A 15,384-nucleotide genomic window follows, 5' to 3' on the forward strand; every position below is an offset into this window, starting at 1 on the left:
TGGAAGTAAAAACACCGAGGCTTGACTACAGGGGTTGAGGGGATATGATTGAGGAGAGACTCTAAATGAACACCCTAATGCAAATACCAACAACATGGAAATGGGTTCGAATCAAGGACACACGTGATACCCAGTGGAATTGTTCATCGGCTATGGGAGGGGTGGGGGGGAGGAAAAGAAAATGATATTTGTTTCCAATGAATAATATTTGAAAATGACCAAATAAAATAAAAAAAATTTTTAAAAGAGGTTTTTTTTTTTTTTTTTTTGCTGATCCTTCTAGGTATCAAAACATCTGATAATAATGACAATATCTTATATCCTTTGACTCTATAAGGATTTCTTTTTACACAGAAACCCTTTTTTCTGCTCTTTTCATCACTAGACAACTCCATATGAAAAGATAATGTGCCTTACACAGAGAAAGTGCTTTGTAATTGTAAAAGTATTATATATGTAAGCTATTATCATAGCCAAAGAGTTAACAGGAGAGGTAACCAGTTGGTATTGTGGATTGAAGGCTGTCTCTGGAATCAGGAATGTGAGTTCAAGTACTCTCCTTTCCATATAATAGCTTTATTAGCTATTAGCAAGTTACTTCACTTTTTAATGGGTCTCAGGCAATTTTCTAAAAGTAGAAGTTACAGAACAGTTGATTACAGTCAGGGGAACTCATAAGTGAAATGTCAAATCTGGTTCCTGTTTAAATAAAAGATCCCAAGAAACCTAAGTGGCTTAAGAGCTAGGGGATATTGTTCTTCAGAGGGCAGTATGGTACAATGACCTAAATTTGGATTCTAGCTCTACTTCTTGATACTTGTGCACCCTAAGGCAAGTCATTTCAACTTTCTGAACTCCACTTTCTTTATGCATAAAACAAGGGAAACAATTGGACTACATAGCTTTTTTCTAAGATATGAGCACTAAAGTCAGGATTCCATGATTTCTAAAGGTACCATTTCCTTTTAGGAAGCATCTAATGTAGCTCTTCCTTAAAATGCTAATATTTATTACAACATCAACATGTGTGGCCCAATAAGAAAAGTTCATGCTTATAACATTTTCCTTTAAAATATCAAAAGTGGAATTGTATATAACCAAAATGCTTGTTACATGTGATAACTTGCAGACTGAGAATAAGTTTTATTTCTCTAATTCTGAAAAAAAATTTCCTTGGTCTTATAGCCCATGATAGAGGGGAATAAAGGATCATATTCTGTGATAAGTGTAAAGAAAAAAGCTAATTAATTCAGACCCTATTAATCTATTATTCAAGCACAAATTGCACCAATGTTTACCTCTGCATGAACCTTAAAGATAATTTGATAAAATATTAATAGAACAAACAAAATTGCAGGGGAGATTTTTTTCCCATAATTGAAAACAAACCTTCTGGGTACTTTTGATAGTCTTACTGGCATGGAGATAATCTATAGGCATGAAGGGATGAGGAGAGGCTAGATAAGATTGCAACTACATTATAGACACTATAATATTAATCTTTTGCCATTTTATCAAATTAGAATTTTTAAAAATAGCTACTTAACATAGTTATACTTTTTCTCCCTTATTCCCCTTGGAATTCAAGTAAGGAATAACCCTTACATGAAAATCATATATTTCTGGGTGATTAAGTCCTAGATACCTGTCTTCAGTAGAGTTTTGAATACTTATTGATGGAGACAGTCAGGTGGCACAGTGGATAGAGAACTGGACTTGAAGTCAAGAAAACCTGAGTTTGAATTCTACCTCAGACATTTATTGGCTGTTTGACCCTTGCCAAGTCATTTAAATTCTCTGTGCCTCAGTTTTCTTATGTTTAAACTAGGAATAATAATAATGGAAGCCTTACAGAATTGTATTAAAGGACCTGCATGTCTCAAAAACATTATTACTATGATTATTGTGCCACTTTCAATATCTAGTTTTCACTGGAGATAACTTTCCATTTTGAATATCTCTTTCTTTCCCCCAAATCTAAACAAATGCATGCTATAATGCCATATACCCTTGGGGTTTTTATCATCTGCCTTTGCCAATGTAAAAAAAAATGCCAACATATTTTTGATTCATAATGGACTAGATTTTATTTTTGTCCAAAATGCAGACACATTAAGGGATCTTATTCCAGAGAGGGCTCTTTACTACAGTAGAATGCAGGATTCTATTAATGGGAGCATCAATAAATGAGAAGCACAGAACTTCAACTATGCATTAAGCAGGGACTGCTCAATAATGAGTCAACTCTAGGTTTAAAAGCTTTGAGGGTATAGTAATTTCTTTCCTAAAGAATATTACAATGTTCTTAGATACATCAATATGATATGGAGGTTTAAAACAAAGACTCTTTCCACTAGTTTTTCTAGCAAGGAGAAAATGTTTTTAAAAATATGGATTGCTTTAATAGGAATTTACCAAAGTTTATACTTCACAAGAACACCATGGCTCTATAGCTGAAGAAGAAATGTCAGTAAATCACTATTTAAAAGAATCTTATTGAGGAACAAAATGAATAATTGTAATAAATCTCTTTATCAAGGAATCATCAAATCTTGAAGTGTTCGAGTTGAATGGGTTTGGATCAATAGAGAAAAGGCAGGCTCAGAAAGATTCAGTGACTTGTCACACTGCTCGTAATATTTGGAGTCCATAGCAATTAGTCTAACTTTCACTGAAATTAAGTTATGGACATTTTTTAAAAGTTTCAGGTAACAGAAACTAGAGGCATAAATACTGTATTTTGTGAATATAGGTTTATCCCCCCCACCAAATCACAATAGTTCAAAGTTAGAAGGGAAATAAAAGTTCACTTAATTTAACATAGACTCCAGACAGAATTCCATCTATGACATCTAGGACTCATTCCTCTTCTATTTAAAGACCTCTAGTAAGAGAGAACTTACTGCCTCCCTAGACTACAGTTCTAATTTTAAAATGTTTTCCTTTCTGTTCGACCTAAACCTACTAATCTGGTCTATAACTTTCTCCACTGTTATCCAGTTCCTGCTTTCTAACACTAAGGAGAAATCCAGCTTTACTCTGGGCTCACTGAAATAATTATGGTTGCCAGTTCTGTCATCTAATATACTCATTATTCCTCCTGGATTTGATTCACCTGAAAATTTGATTAACATGTTATCTATGCCTTCATCCAAATTTCAGATAAAAATATCAAATAACATAGAATCAAAAGAGACCCCCTGAGACTCTCCATTTGAGGTTTATTCCCTATCTACTAGGTAACCCAATTTCTCTTAAAGAAGAATGATCTTCAAAAATGTTAAACTTATCCATATGGTTGTCCTTATAATATTTCCATATGCATCTCTACAAAGCACCGAAGAATGGAAAATCCTCCAATTTACCATGTTTTTCATGCAGAAATAAGTCAATTAGAATTTATTAAGTGCCCACTATATGCTAGACACATGTCTGTGCTGGGAATATTAGTGGCTCAGTGATCTATAGCACTTAAATGAAATGAGCACTTAAAAATGTTTATAAAAAGGATGGATGAGAATTAAGTGAAAGGTGTGTATTTTATGAAAAACTATCTTAAGAACAGAACAGAGAACTTTAAATATTATCTTTTTTTGAGAGCATCACAAGGTGGTAGAAAGTTGACTTTGATGGGGATCAGGGAGATCTGAATTCCAGCTCTGGTGCTAATTAATTTGGTGTTCAAGGCAAGTTTCCTAACATCTCTAAATTTTGGGCAACTAACTCTTTAAGTTCATGGTTACTGATAGCTGAACTTTGGTGTTATCTTACCTAGAACTCAACTTCCTGGCTATTTCAGAACTGTATCGTTTGTACTTTGCTCAGCCTTCTCATTCTCCCCCACCTCCGGCAGCCTGTCCAACCTCCATTCCCTCATTCCTACCCAAACCCTGGCATTCTAATATGGAAGTTTTTTACTTATTTTGAACCAATTTATTTCCATGCCATGTCCAAACCATAATATCAGCTTATCTTCTAGTTGCTTTTTATGAATTGTTTTCTCACATTAGAATGTAAGCTCGTTGAAGGGAAGGGCTATTTTGTTTTTCTGTGTTTGTATCTCTAATACTCAACACAGAACCGGCACTTAGTAAATACTTACTAAATGCTTTTTTCATTCACTCAGATTATATCTTACATTATAGAAAGATTCTGATCTGTAGAAGTAGAATGAGTTCTAACACTGATGAAATAAACTCTCCTTAACTCAGTGGAATTGCTTGTCAGCTCCAGGAGGGGGCAGTGAGAGGGGTGGGAAAAATCATGCATCATGTAACCATGGAAAAATAGTCTAAATAAATAAATAAGCTTTTAAAATTTAAATAAAATCTCCTTGACACATTTGTATAATATAGTAGTGCGCATATGAGTATGCACATATCCATATATTAATATATCATTTTAAAATGACATTTTATTTTCTAGAATATGGCAGTTTCTTTTTTTTTTTACCCAATTTCACACTCAGTACTATGTGGGAAAAAAAAAGATTTGTATGTGACTTTTTTAGGGTTAACACACTCACCTGTCTATTTCTAGCTGGTCTAAGAAAACAAAGAAAGCCCCTGAATGAGCATTTCACCTTGACAACAATGGTCTGCCACCTAGTGGCCTAAAGGGCAGCTGCGGGCTTTCAAAAATGGGCAAACTATAGACATCAAAAGGAGAGAAATTCTGATTTTTCTCCCTTCTGTTTTCCACATTTTCATGAATTCCAGATATACACTGCAAAAAGTTTTTTTGAATAGTCTCAGATATATAAGCAAAACTAAAGGATCAGCTGATCTATCTATCTCTCTTTGGTGTGTATGTCATGCTATGTTTCAATAACATCGACTATACCATTACCATTCCATCAATAAATTCACTACTAAAAGAGTAGTTTCCTGGAGGAGACTGGCCTCAAGTGGCAATATGAGGCAGCTATAGAATATTATATAGAATGCTGGCACTGCAGTCAGGGAGACCTGAGTTTAAATCCTGATTTAGTCACTTACTGTGACCTTGGGAAAGTCATTTAACCCATGCCAGTCTCAGTTTCCTTACCTGTAAAAGGAGATAACAATAGCACTCACTTCCCTATGTTGTTGGAAGGGGTAAAAATCATATAATATATGCAAAGTGCTTTGAAAACATGCTTTATAAATGTTAACTATTATTGTGAGACTAATAGAAAGAGCTGACATTTGCAGAGTATTTACAATTTTGTGGAGCACTTTATATATATATATATATAATCTCTTTTGAATCATACACCAACACTATATATACTATCTACCCCATTTTCCAGATTTAAAAACTGAAACTGAAAGGAGTTAAATGACTTTGGGCAGACACTTTGCAAGTTTTCTTGTGTTTCCTATCATGATACTGAAAAAATGTGGGTTCTAAAAAAAAATTAATTGAAGTGCTAGCAACTTGGTTAGGGGTGTGTGTGTGTGTGTGTGTTTTCAAGGTAAAAGTGTGCCGACATGAGGCAAATGATCCAATGATCCAGTCTTCTTATTTCTGGCTTGGATCCTTTTCAGAAATTTACAGAAAGGTACCTGCATCACTAAAAAAGTTGAGTATGGGATTTGGATCAATTATTGCTGGGATCATTTAATTTTTGACACAGCTTTGATTCTTGCTAAGTAAGGTAGAGCCTTCACCTACTTGAGCATGACTAATATAAATGGTAAATAAAGATTCTGTCAAAACGTGTTGGAACTTCTCAGTCTAAATTCTTAACATCCAGGTTAGTCCTTCACAACTCAGAGTTGTTTGTAAACCATTGAGGGGAGAGATGAGGGAGGAGGGAGAAAAATCCTGCCTCACTCTGTTCATCTACAGTGAAAATATAATGACATACTACTTCAATAATTGACTCACCATCTAATGAAAGCTGGGGGTTTTTAGTGGGTTGGGTATTCAGTATGAGTCAACAGCATGACAAAGTAGCTAGGAAAGCTAATTTCATTTAATGCTGCACTGAGAGGCAAAAGGTGAAGGTGATGTTCCCACTATGCCCTTTCCAGGTCAGACAGTATCTCCAGTAATGGGTTCTTTTTGGGAAGCCACAAATTGGATAATAAACTGGAGTGTAGGAGGGTAGTTTGGATAGCAAAGAATGTCAATATCAAATAAACTAAGGATCAATTGAAGGAACTATAGGAATGTTTAATCTGAGAGGAGATGCTAAGTGAAGCTATGAGAAGATACCTTTTCCAGTATCTGAAAAGCTTAAATGAATTTCCTTAGGAGGCAGAATTAATAGCATTTAGTAGGAAAGAAGTAATTGTCCAGGTAAAGGCTGGACTGACAAAACTCTGAGGGCCTCCAACCATTCTCATCGTCATTTTTATGTCCCCCAGCTACTTGTGGCCAAGGGAATTCTCCAAGATAGCTGCCTCCAACTTGATCCTATCACATGTCCGCTTTAATGGCATATAGGTAAATACCACAACCATTAAATTCTTAGAAGCAGTAATTATGTCCTGTTGACTCCAGAGCAGAATTTCAAAAGTAGAGACTTCCTTCTCTACAAGTAGGAAAATCATTTATTTTTCAGCATAAACTTTAGTAAGAACCACTGAACTTCAATATTCCCTCTACTGATACACTTTGTGACCCAGCTACACATCCTCTTATGCCTAGGGCAGAAGGGAGAATTAAATTTATCCCCATATTGATGGATTTATCTAAAACTTCCAATATCCACACCCAACAGAAGATATAAGAAAATAGAACCACCAGAAACCACGTTCTCCTACAACTCATTCACAGTACCAAAATTTGTATCCTTCACTGAAGTCTTCATGTATGGAACAACAGCAGTGAGACTTCTTGCTCATTCTTTCCTCCAGGGATGGAATCCTCTTCAGAGAAGCTTGTAAAATAAGGTTCTATCTTCTGTTCCATTATAAGTCTAATATACAAGTGCAATTGTTTCTTTCTGTTCATCTACTATATTGGCAAGCAATGCATAAAATGCCTTTATTGTTCTAAACTACCACCAATTAGAGGGCTGTGAATGGCTCCTGGACAAGAATGAGAGGGAGAAGGAAAGCAACCAGCCCAAAATACCACACAGACAGACATGAGATATTTGGGCTTGCAGTTAGCAAGTTAGTTTCCTTGACAACAACCAATCAAATGGCAGCCTTTACTGCGTCAGGCAAGGAGGGGGGAAAACACTCTACAACCACCCACTTTCTCTCCACCCACAAACAAAAGAGCATAATAAAAGTGGCTGAAAATATTTGTCTGCTCTATTTAACTAGTTACAAATAATCTATTATCTGCAATACTTGTATTGAATGAACAATTTTTTTTAAAAGATTGTTTCTCTTGCTTCGTAAAAAAACTATTTTGGGAAATAAAAATTTTGTTTCTCATGAATGAAACAAGTCAATGAGTTTTAACATATATTCATTTGCTTTATAACCACTGCTATTTTATACTTTGGTAAATTATTTCATTCAAGTATACTGCCTACATATATATTCTAGTTTGAAAAATCAAGTACCTTGTGCTTATAGCTATTAGTTTTTATGCCACTCCTGATTTTCATTAAAAGCACAGAGACTCCCAAGGATCCTGAAAGACATAGTCCAATTCTATCATTTTAGAGATAGTTACCTATTATTTATTAAACACCAAACATATGTGAGGCACTATGCCAAATTCAGGAAGTACAAAGAAAGGCAAAAAACCAATCTCTGCCCTTAAGGAAAATATATTTGAATAGGGGAGAAAATATGTAAATAAAATACATAGACAAATGCAGAGTAGATGGAAAGTAATCTGAGAGGGGAAGCCACCAGCTGCTGGAAGGACTGGAAATGTCCTCCTTTAGAAGATGGGCTTTGTGTTGAATCTAGATAGAAACAAGACGTAGAGATGAGAAGGCAGAGCATTTTAGACTTGGAGAATAATCAGGGAACAGGAGTAGAGATGGGAGATAGAGAAGCATGTTTGAGGAAATGTAGGTAGGAAGGGAAATACAGGCTCAATGGATAAAGGGACTTATCTGAGCTGACAAAACTTGTCAATGTAAAAGCTAGTACCAGAAACCAGGGCTCTTGGCAACTAGTCTGACAATTTTCCCATACCTCATCATAAGCCCTATCTATTCTTATTGAAAATTGAACATTTAAAAAAAGCATTTCCAATTCTATTGATTTAGGCAGTAGAAATTAAATACAGCACAGAAATAAACTCTAATTTCCCTTACCCCTTCCATGTCTCTCAAAATTGATTCATAGCACATTCAAATTGCTAGGAAAAATCATTCAAATCAATACAGAGGGCTAAATTGGGATATCTATTCAGATACTAGAATATATATCAATGTGATATTGATATATGATGCAAAGATAATCTAAAGATTAGCTCAGTTAGGCAACATTTCTCTAAACAGATTCATTATCAACCCCTATTTAAATGATGAAAGTACATATCAAAGCAGACACCCATCAAGTCTATGAAAGAATATTAAAGTACCTAATAACATATCCATTATCAGTTTAATACACAATCAGAAGGGAAACAAATCAGTCTTGGTGAGGCTTTTTATGTAAGTTGAAATTTTAAAGGGTGAAATTAATATCAGAGGCAAAAGAAAATGTTTAGATTTTTGTGAGATATCAGACACAAAGTCTTATCTCTATCTTAATTATGGAAAGTACCACCAAATTGTGTTAGAAATGAGAACAGTTATGGGAACCCACAAGAAGAATAATACAAAGCATAATTTCATTAATCCTGTCCCTAGATTACTTATATAGATACTTAATGGGGTGGGGGTGGAAAACACCAACAGAATTGGTATAACTTAGCAGTTATAAACATAGAAGAAAACCAGAATACCTACTGATGTTAGAAATAAGCTGAAAGGGGAGACAGCTGGGTGGCTCAGTGGATTGAGAGCCAGGCCTAGAGTCTGGAGGTCCTAGGTTCAAATCTGGCCTCAGACACTTTCCAGCTGTGTGATGCTGGGCAAGTGACTTGACCTCCATTGCCTAGCCCTTATCACTCTTCTGCCAATACACTGTATTGGCTCCAAGACAGAAGGTAAGGGTTAAAAAAAAAGAAAGAATCTGAAAGGGGGGGAAAAGCTACTTCAAATATGGGGAAATCTTAACAAAGGATACTTGGCAAGAATCTGAAGTGGGAGAGGGGAAGAGTAAAAACAAATAAACAAAAACCACCAGGTGGATTCATAGCAAAAATGAAAAGCAAATTAGGTATGAGTCCATAGAGTGGTAAGACAGGAAAAAGAAAATGGCTATTTCAATTATGATTGTAATAGTAATTATATGTAGATAGAGGAAGTCAGCATCTTCATTTGAATTGGATTTAGAATCATGCCTCCAAATCTGGATGCCCCTAATTAAAATTTAGGTAAGTGGAATGAAACTTTGATGGAGTAAATATAACAGATGCTTAGTCAGTGATGCTTGGGTTTCATGACTACTTTAAGATTATGTAAAGAATAAATAGATTTAAGTCTTATATCAGGTGATGTAATATAATACCTATCCTAAGTCCCTTCAGGGCAGTTGGGAAGATGTAATAGAGGCTTTGAGGGCAGCTATACAGAGTAACGGATAGAGTGTTGGACCTGGAGTTAGGAAGACTCATCTTCCTGAGTTCAAATTTGACCTCATGCACTTTCTAGCTGTGTGTGACTCTATTTGTCTCAGTTTCCTCAACTGTAAAATGTGCTGGAGAAGGAAATGGCAAACTACTCTATTACCTTTGCCAAGAAAACTGCAAATGGGGTCATGGAGAGTAGGACATGGTTGAAATAACTGAAATGACTGAACTGGCTACTTAATGAGGCTTCTAGCAAAAAGCCTTTAGTGAATTTCTGCTGGGTGTCCAGGACTATGCATTGGGACACTGTGGGAGTCCTACAAGAAGTCCTTGGTGTAGGGGAGCATATGATCTGGTGGTGTACATGGAGTCTCTCTGTAAGAATCAAATTCTTTCACACTGGTCTTCCCTCGCTATTCAGAAATCCAACAATATCCCCATTATCTAAATTCCTGAAGCATTTATTAACAATGATGATTATGAAAATAATAGTTATTATTAATATAATGACTTACATTTTTACAGAACATTATGATTTGTAAAGCATTTTACACATATTACCCTATTGGATTCTCACAATAATGACGTGAGTTTAATCCAATGGGTATTATTATCACCATTTCAGAAAGAAACTAAGATCACTACAAAAAAAGCTGCTATAAGTGCTTTTGTATATACAAAGCTCTTTTTTCATTCTTTCTCTGATATTCCATGCTTCAGGGATTTTTTCTTTTTTTTTCCAGGGGGGAAAAGTGGAGGGGAGAAAAAATATACTTCATGTTGGACATTCACTCTACCTCTTCAGCTTCTTACACTAGAAGTATTCTCGACCCTTACAGCTTGTACCTCTGATTGACTAGTGCCTTTTAGAACATTCATCTTAAGGACACTAAGGCCTGCTATGTTCTCAATGCTCTCTAGGATTTATTCCTGATTTTCTGCACAGGTACCACTGTTTTCTGTCCTCTTCTTTTCAGCTTTCTTTTATGTATTATCTTTCCCCCAACAAAATTCATTGTTTTCTGTTGTTTTCCCAGGGCTTGGGATAGTGCTAGGTGCTAAATAGGATTTTTAAAATTTGACTTGTTAAGTTAGATTTAAAAAAGAAAGTTCTTTGTAGATTATGTGTGGGGAAGAGAAAGTGATAAGGAGAAAAAGGGGGTGAGAGGGGAAAGGAAGGGAGAGGGGGAGGAGAGAGAAAGGGAAGAGAAAGAAAGGGAGAAGGGGAGGGGGCAAAAGGAAAGAAGCAGGAGAGAGGGAAGAAGGGGGAAAGGGGAAAGAGAAAGGAAGGGGGGAGAAAAATAGAGATTGAGACAGAGAAAAATAGAGATTGAGACAGAGAAGAAAGACAGAGACAGAGAGAAGAGAGAGAGAGAGAGAGAGAGAGAGAGAGAGAGAGAGAGAGAGAGAGAGAGAGAGAGAGAGAGAGAGAGAGAGAGAGAGAGAGAGAAACTAAGGCACAAAGAAGTTCTGACAGATCTGTAGTTAGTTAGCTATTTTCTATACCACACAGTTGGACACTTAATTATTCAAATGAATACACCTTGGCCTCAACACTTAACTATTTCTTTTCCTGGTCAATCTTCTCAGTTAAAACCTGACACTTCCTGAGAACAGAAACTATAAGAAAAAGGAAAATGGGGGAAGTGGCTACCCATAAATACTTGAATGAATCAGACAGACAATATTCTGTCTTGAACTGTTCTCTAAACATTACTTGGTGTGGTTCCTGCCAAATCCTGTTCTCATCCTCCCTTCTTATGCCTTCTTGTTTTGGCATGGGCTGTCTGTCCCCCATGCCTAAAATAGTCTTCTCCTCTAACTCTGCCTCTGGCAATCTTTCCTATCCTTAAAGCCCCGGGCAGATGCCACATCCTTTTTGGTTTCCTCTTCCTTCATTTCTTCCCATTCAAAAACCTTTATTTATCTCTCCCAGTAGGCTAAACCTATAAACCTCACATCTATATATTTGTCTTATTCTTCTTTCTGGGCTGCTATGAGATCCTTGAGGGCAAGGTGTTTCAATTTTGCATCCTTGTACCCCTCTAGCACCTAGTAGAGTGCCTCCCCCCACAGCAGGTTATGGGTTTTATCTAACACTTATTAATTAGATTCATTTTGGATCTTTAAAGTCAGTAAGTAGGACAACAGATTTCAATAAATCATTCAGCCAAGAATGTAAGCATCAGCATTCACGGAATGGTTGCTGAGTAACACCCAACAATATTAATCTCTTTTAACCATACAGACATGATGCCTGATGAATATGGCAATGAGGTCAGCAGTTATTCTTGATTCGTTCTTGAACATTCTCTGATGTGCTAAGAACCATACTAGAAATAGAAGTTATCAGTTGTTAGGCTACAGCAAGACACTTAGATGATGAAATCAGCTGTCCTTGTACACTGAGATAAAGCAATCTGGAGTATCCAAAAAATGATGCCATTTATGAAAATCCTTAAATTGGTTTCAGGAATTAGCTAAAAGAAGGGAATTTTGATATAAGCCCTGGGAGAGAATTCTGGAAAGGAGAAAGGAATTGTGGCAGTTTAAACTGACAATAACTGACCTTACTTCCTTCTGGGATTTCCACTGAATGGGAAGAAGGTTTTGACTCCCTGCCTGAATTTCCACCAAGTTGAAGGAGGGTTTTGTTCTGAGAGATTTTCCGTGGATAGTCAAAATTTCGTGGAGAGAATTTCTGGGTAGAGAATTTATTTGGAGGAAACCATTTTCCCTGAGTCCAGAGATCATCTGCCAGTGGTCCATGTGCCAGAAATCCTCTTGGGCTAAGATAATCCAAAGATTTTCATCTGTGACCTTGAGTTACTTAGTGCAGCCAAACCCAGGCTTTTCCCTTTATTTTGTTAATCACTAGTGGGAAGATCAGGGAAGAAGGGAAGGACCAGGCTTTTCCCTTTATTTTGTTAATCACTAGTGGGAAGATAGAGTAGGGAGCTGTAAGCAGGGTCCAGAGATGAGAAAGAAGGCTTTTCTTAAGCAGGAGACATAGAAGTTGGATGGAGTTAGTTTTAAGGGTGTTAGGGTCATTTGTACCTACCAGTTTACCTTATTCCCTTTATAAAAGAAACTTGGACTTTTCATAAGCCAAGGGGTTTGTACTTAACTGGCCCTGGGAAGTTCCTAGGTTGGTTGTATCATCTCACATCCCTCTAGGACAGTTTCCCATTACAGACAGATGACTTGACTCATTTCTAAGCTAGGTTGACTAGTAATGGTAATATAGCCTTGATAAAGACCTGGGTTCTGAAGCAAAGAAGCTATATATTTTTTCTAAGATAGACAGAGAATGCCTACTTAATGACATCTTTGCTAAATATTACATAGACTCAGTGCTTCCCTAGAAGGATGGGCATGGCCGATGCTCCAGACAATTTCTATTCAGATTTTTGACATTGTACAACACTTTTTGTTCATTACACTTGAATTAATGGTGCCAATTAATTGAGATAAACATAAAATACAGATTTCATAGAAATATAAATTTCATAGAAACATACATTTCATAGAAACAGTCAGTCTTTTTAAACAAGCAACAACTGACAAACCAGTTCGATATAGTAGAAAACCCTGCCCTTACTGGAGGAGAAAAATATTTGATATTGTGCACCCTCATGAGTATACATATTTTATTTCTTGTAAAACCCACTTCTAGAAACCTGAATCACAACCCAGTAATGAGATTCAGGGAGGGACAGAGCAAGAAGATTGGCTCTGGAGAGGAGTCCATTATTATCTGGATGCATGCTCTATTATTACTACGTTTACCCTTGACATGGGTACAGAAAATGCCGGAAGCAGGAACCTGGGTGGGAGGGATAGGGCTGGGAAGAATCTTCAGGGAAGGATAGGGCTTGAAATGGAGAATAAATGTATTTTGGAAGGGGGGTACATGTTAATGGCAACATGGGAACCACCATAGAGTCACATGTAGCAATTAGTCTCAATAGTAAGGACTGTGAAAGCTTGGATTCCAGAAGTCCTGAGCATCCAGGGAGGAGACAGATCAGATAGTATCCTAACACCATCAACTTTGCAATACTGATAGCACAAGGCAAGCATATAGAACCAACTGGGAAAGCTCTCAAAGTTGAAAGGCAATTAATGTCCAGGATCATAGACTCAGGTTTCTTAGAAAAGGTCTGACAATTGAAATAGAAGTCTATAGGAAACATATGAGGGTTCTTTCTCATCCAATCATCCCAAATGCCAAAGCTTCCTGGTGAATTCTATTGCTCAGGGAGTATAAAAGGGCTCAATCTGGTACCTTAAAGATGGGAATCACCTGTCAAGAACAGGGGCTTGATAAAAGTTTGGGAAGGAAACTCTGGAAAAAGCTAATATATCTACAGCATTGCTCAAAATGATTTATTAACCTGAGATTTTGCAACAGACTAGGTAACTGAAGACAAGATCAGAAAAGTAGAAGATAAATCAAAAAAGAGAGAAGACATTAAGAAAGGACCAAGTCTGACTTCCTATAAATATTCAGGGAAAACTATGATTAAATGAGAAGCAACAGACTTTATAACTTTGTCTGATTTTTTAAAAAATTAATTCCTCTCATTTTCCATAAAATTTTAGGATTATTTTTGGAAGTGAAAAGGGCTTTAGGATTTCATCAATTCAATATTCTGCATTGATTTTACAGAGAATAACAGCCAAAGAGGTTCAATGACTTGTCCAAGGTCACAAAGATTACTGAGCTTACACTGAAAATCAAGTCTTGTGATTTCAAGTCTAGTAGTCTTTCCAGAATACAACAGCTTGTTGTACCTTGAGTTAGAAAACCTCAGTTCAAATCCTCCTTGGACACATATTAGCTTTGTGACATGGGACAAGTCTGCCTGCCTCCATTTATTTTTCTGTAAAGTGGGGATAAAGATAGTTCCTACTTTTTGATAGTATCAAATGAGATACTATATATCTAAAGCACTTTACAAACCCCAAAGTGCTAAATAAATGTTGGCTAATTCTTCTTCTTCTTATTGTTGTTGTTGTTGTTGTTTTATTATACCTTTGCCTATAGTACACAGTGATAAGATCCTTAAAAAATATTTTTAAAAGGTTGTGTGCAATTTGCAGAGAGAAAGAGATAAATCCTATTTCCACTAAGGAGGTGGCAGCTGTATGAAAACCACAGGGATTGCTTATGACCTTAGCCCTGTGATTTGTTGTTGTAGGAACAAAATGAGAAGCATCAGGAGAGGCCACAAGAGTGAGCAAGTTGTGAACCTAGAGCCACACCACACACATGCAGTGATAATGATCAACATGTACAACAGGAAGACCCAGTTTTGGGGATGACCTAGTAACTTATTCAGCTTTTCTGGGTTAAGACCTAACTTGGACCTAAACCCAATGATTTATTTTCAGTATAAAAAGTTTAATTCAACCACACTTCCTTTATCTCTCCCTCTTGTCTCATTTCCCTCTCCTGCCCCACCTTACTCTGTTTATTCACTTAATTCCCAGGCATATTCTTCTATGCTCATAATCGTAACTGACATTTATGGAGCATTTTACATAAATTATCTCATGTGGCCCTCAAGATGATCTTGTGAAGGAAGTGCTATTATTAGCCATATTTTACAGAAAGGGAAACTATGCCTGGAAGAAATTAAAGTGACCATCTGAGGATTATGTCACCCGTAAAAAACTGAGCCTAAATCCAAATCCAGGTCTTCCTTTATCCACCATCCTTCACTGTTTCTTTGTGCTATATGTCACATAAGCATGATAAAACTTACAAGCATAAGAGAATAGATTAAAAAAAAGTGTCCT

The 15,384-nt window shown here is 36.4% G+C and overlaps 1 protein-coding gene across 7 annotated transcripts in view; it reads right to left on the reverse strand.

The window, feature by feature from the left end:
* DIP2C (disco interacting protein 2 homolog C) overlaps positions 1 to 15,384 on the reverse strand; it is a 634,433-nt gene that overhangs the window by 203,578 nt on the left and 415,471 nt on the right. The gene's annotated exons all lie outside the window — the stretch shown is intronic.

This window comes from Monodelphis domestica, chromosome 5 (genome assembly GCF_027887165.1).
Source record: "Monodelphis domestica isolate mMonDom1 chromosome 5, mMonDom1.pri, whole genome shotgun sequence".
Taxonomy (NCBI): Eukaryota; Metazoa; Chordata; class Mammalia; order Didelphimorphia; family Didelphidae; genus Monodelphis; species Monodelphis domestica.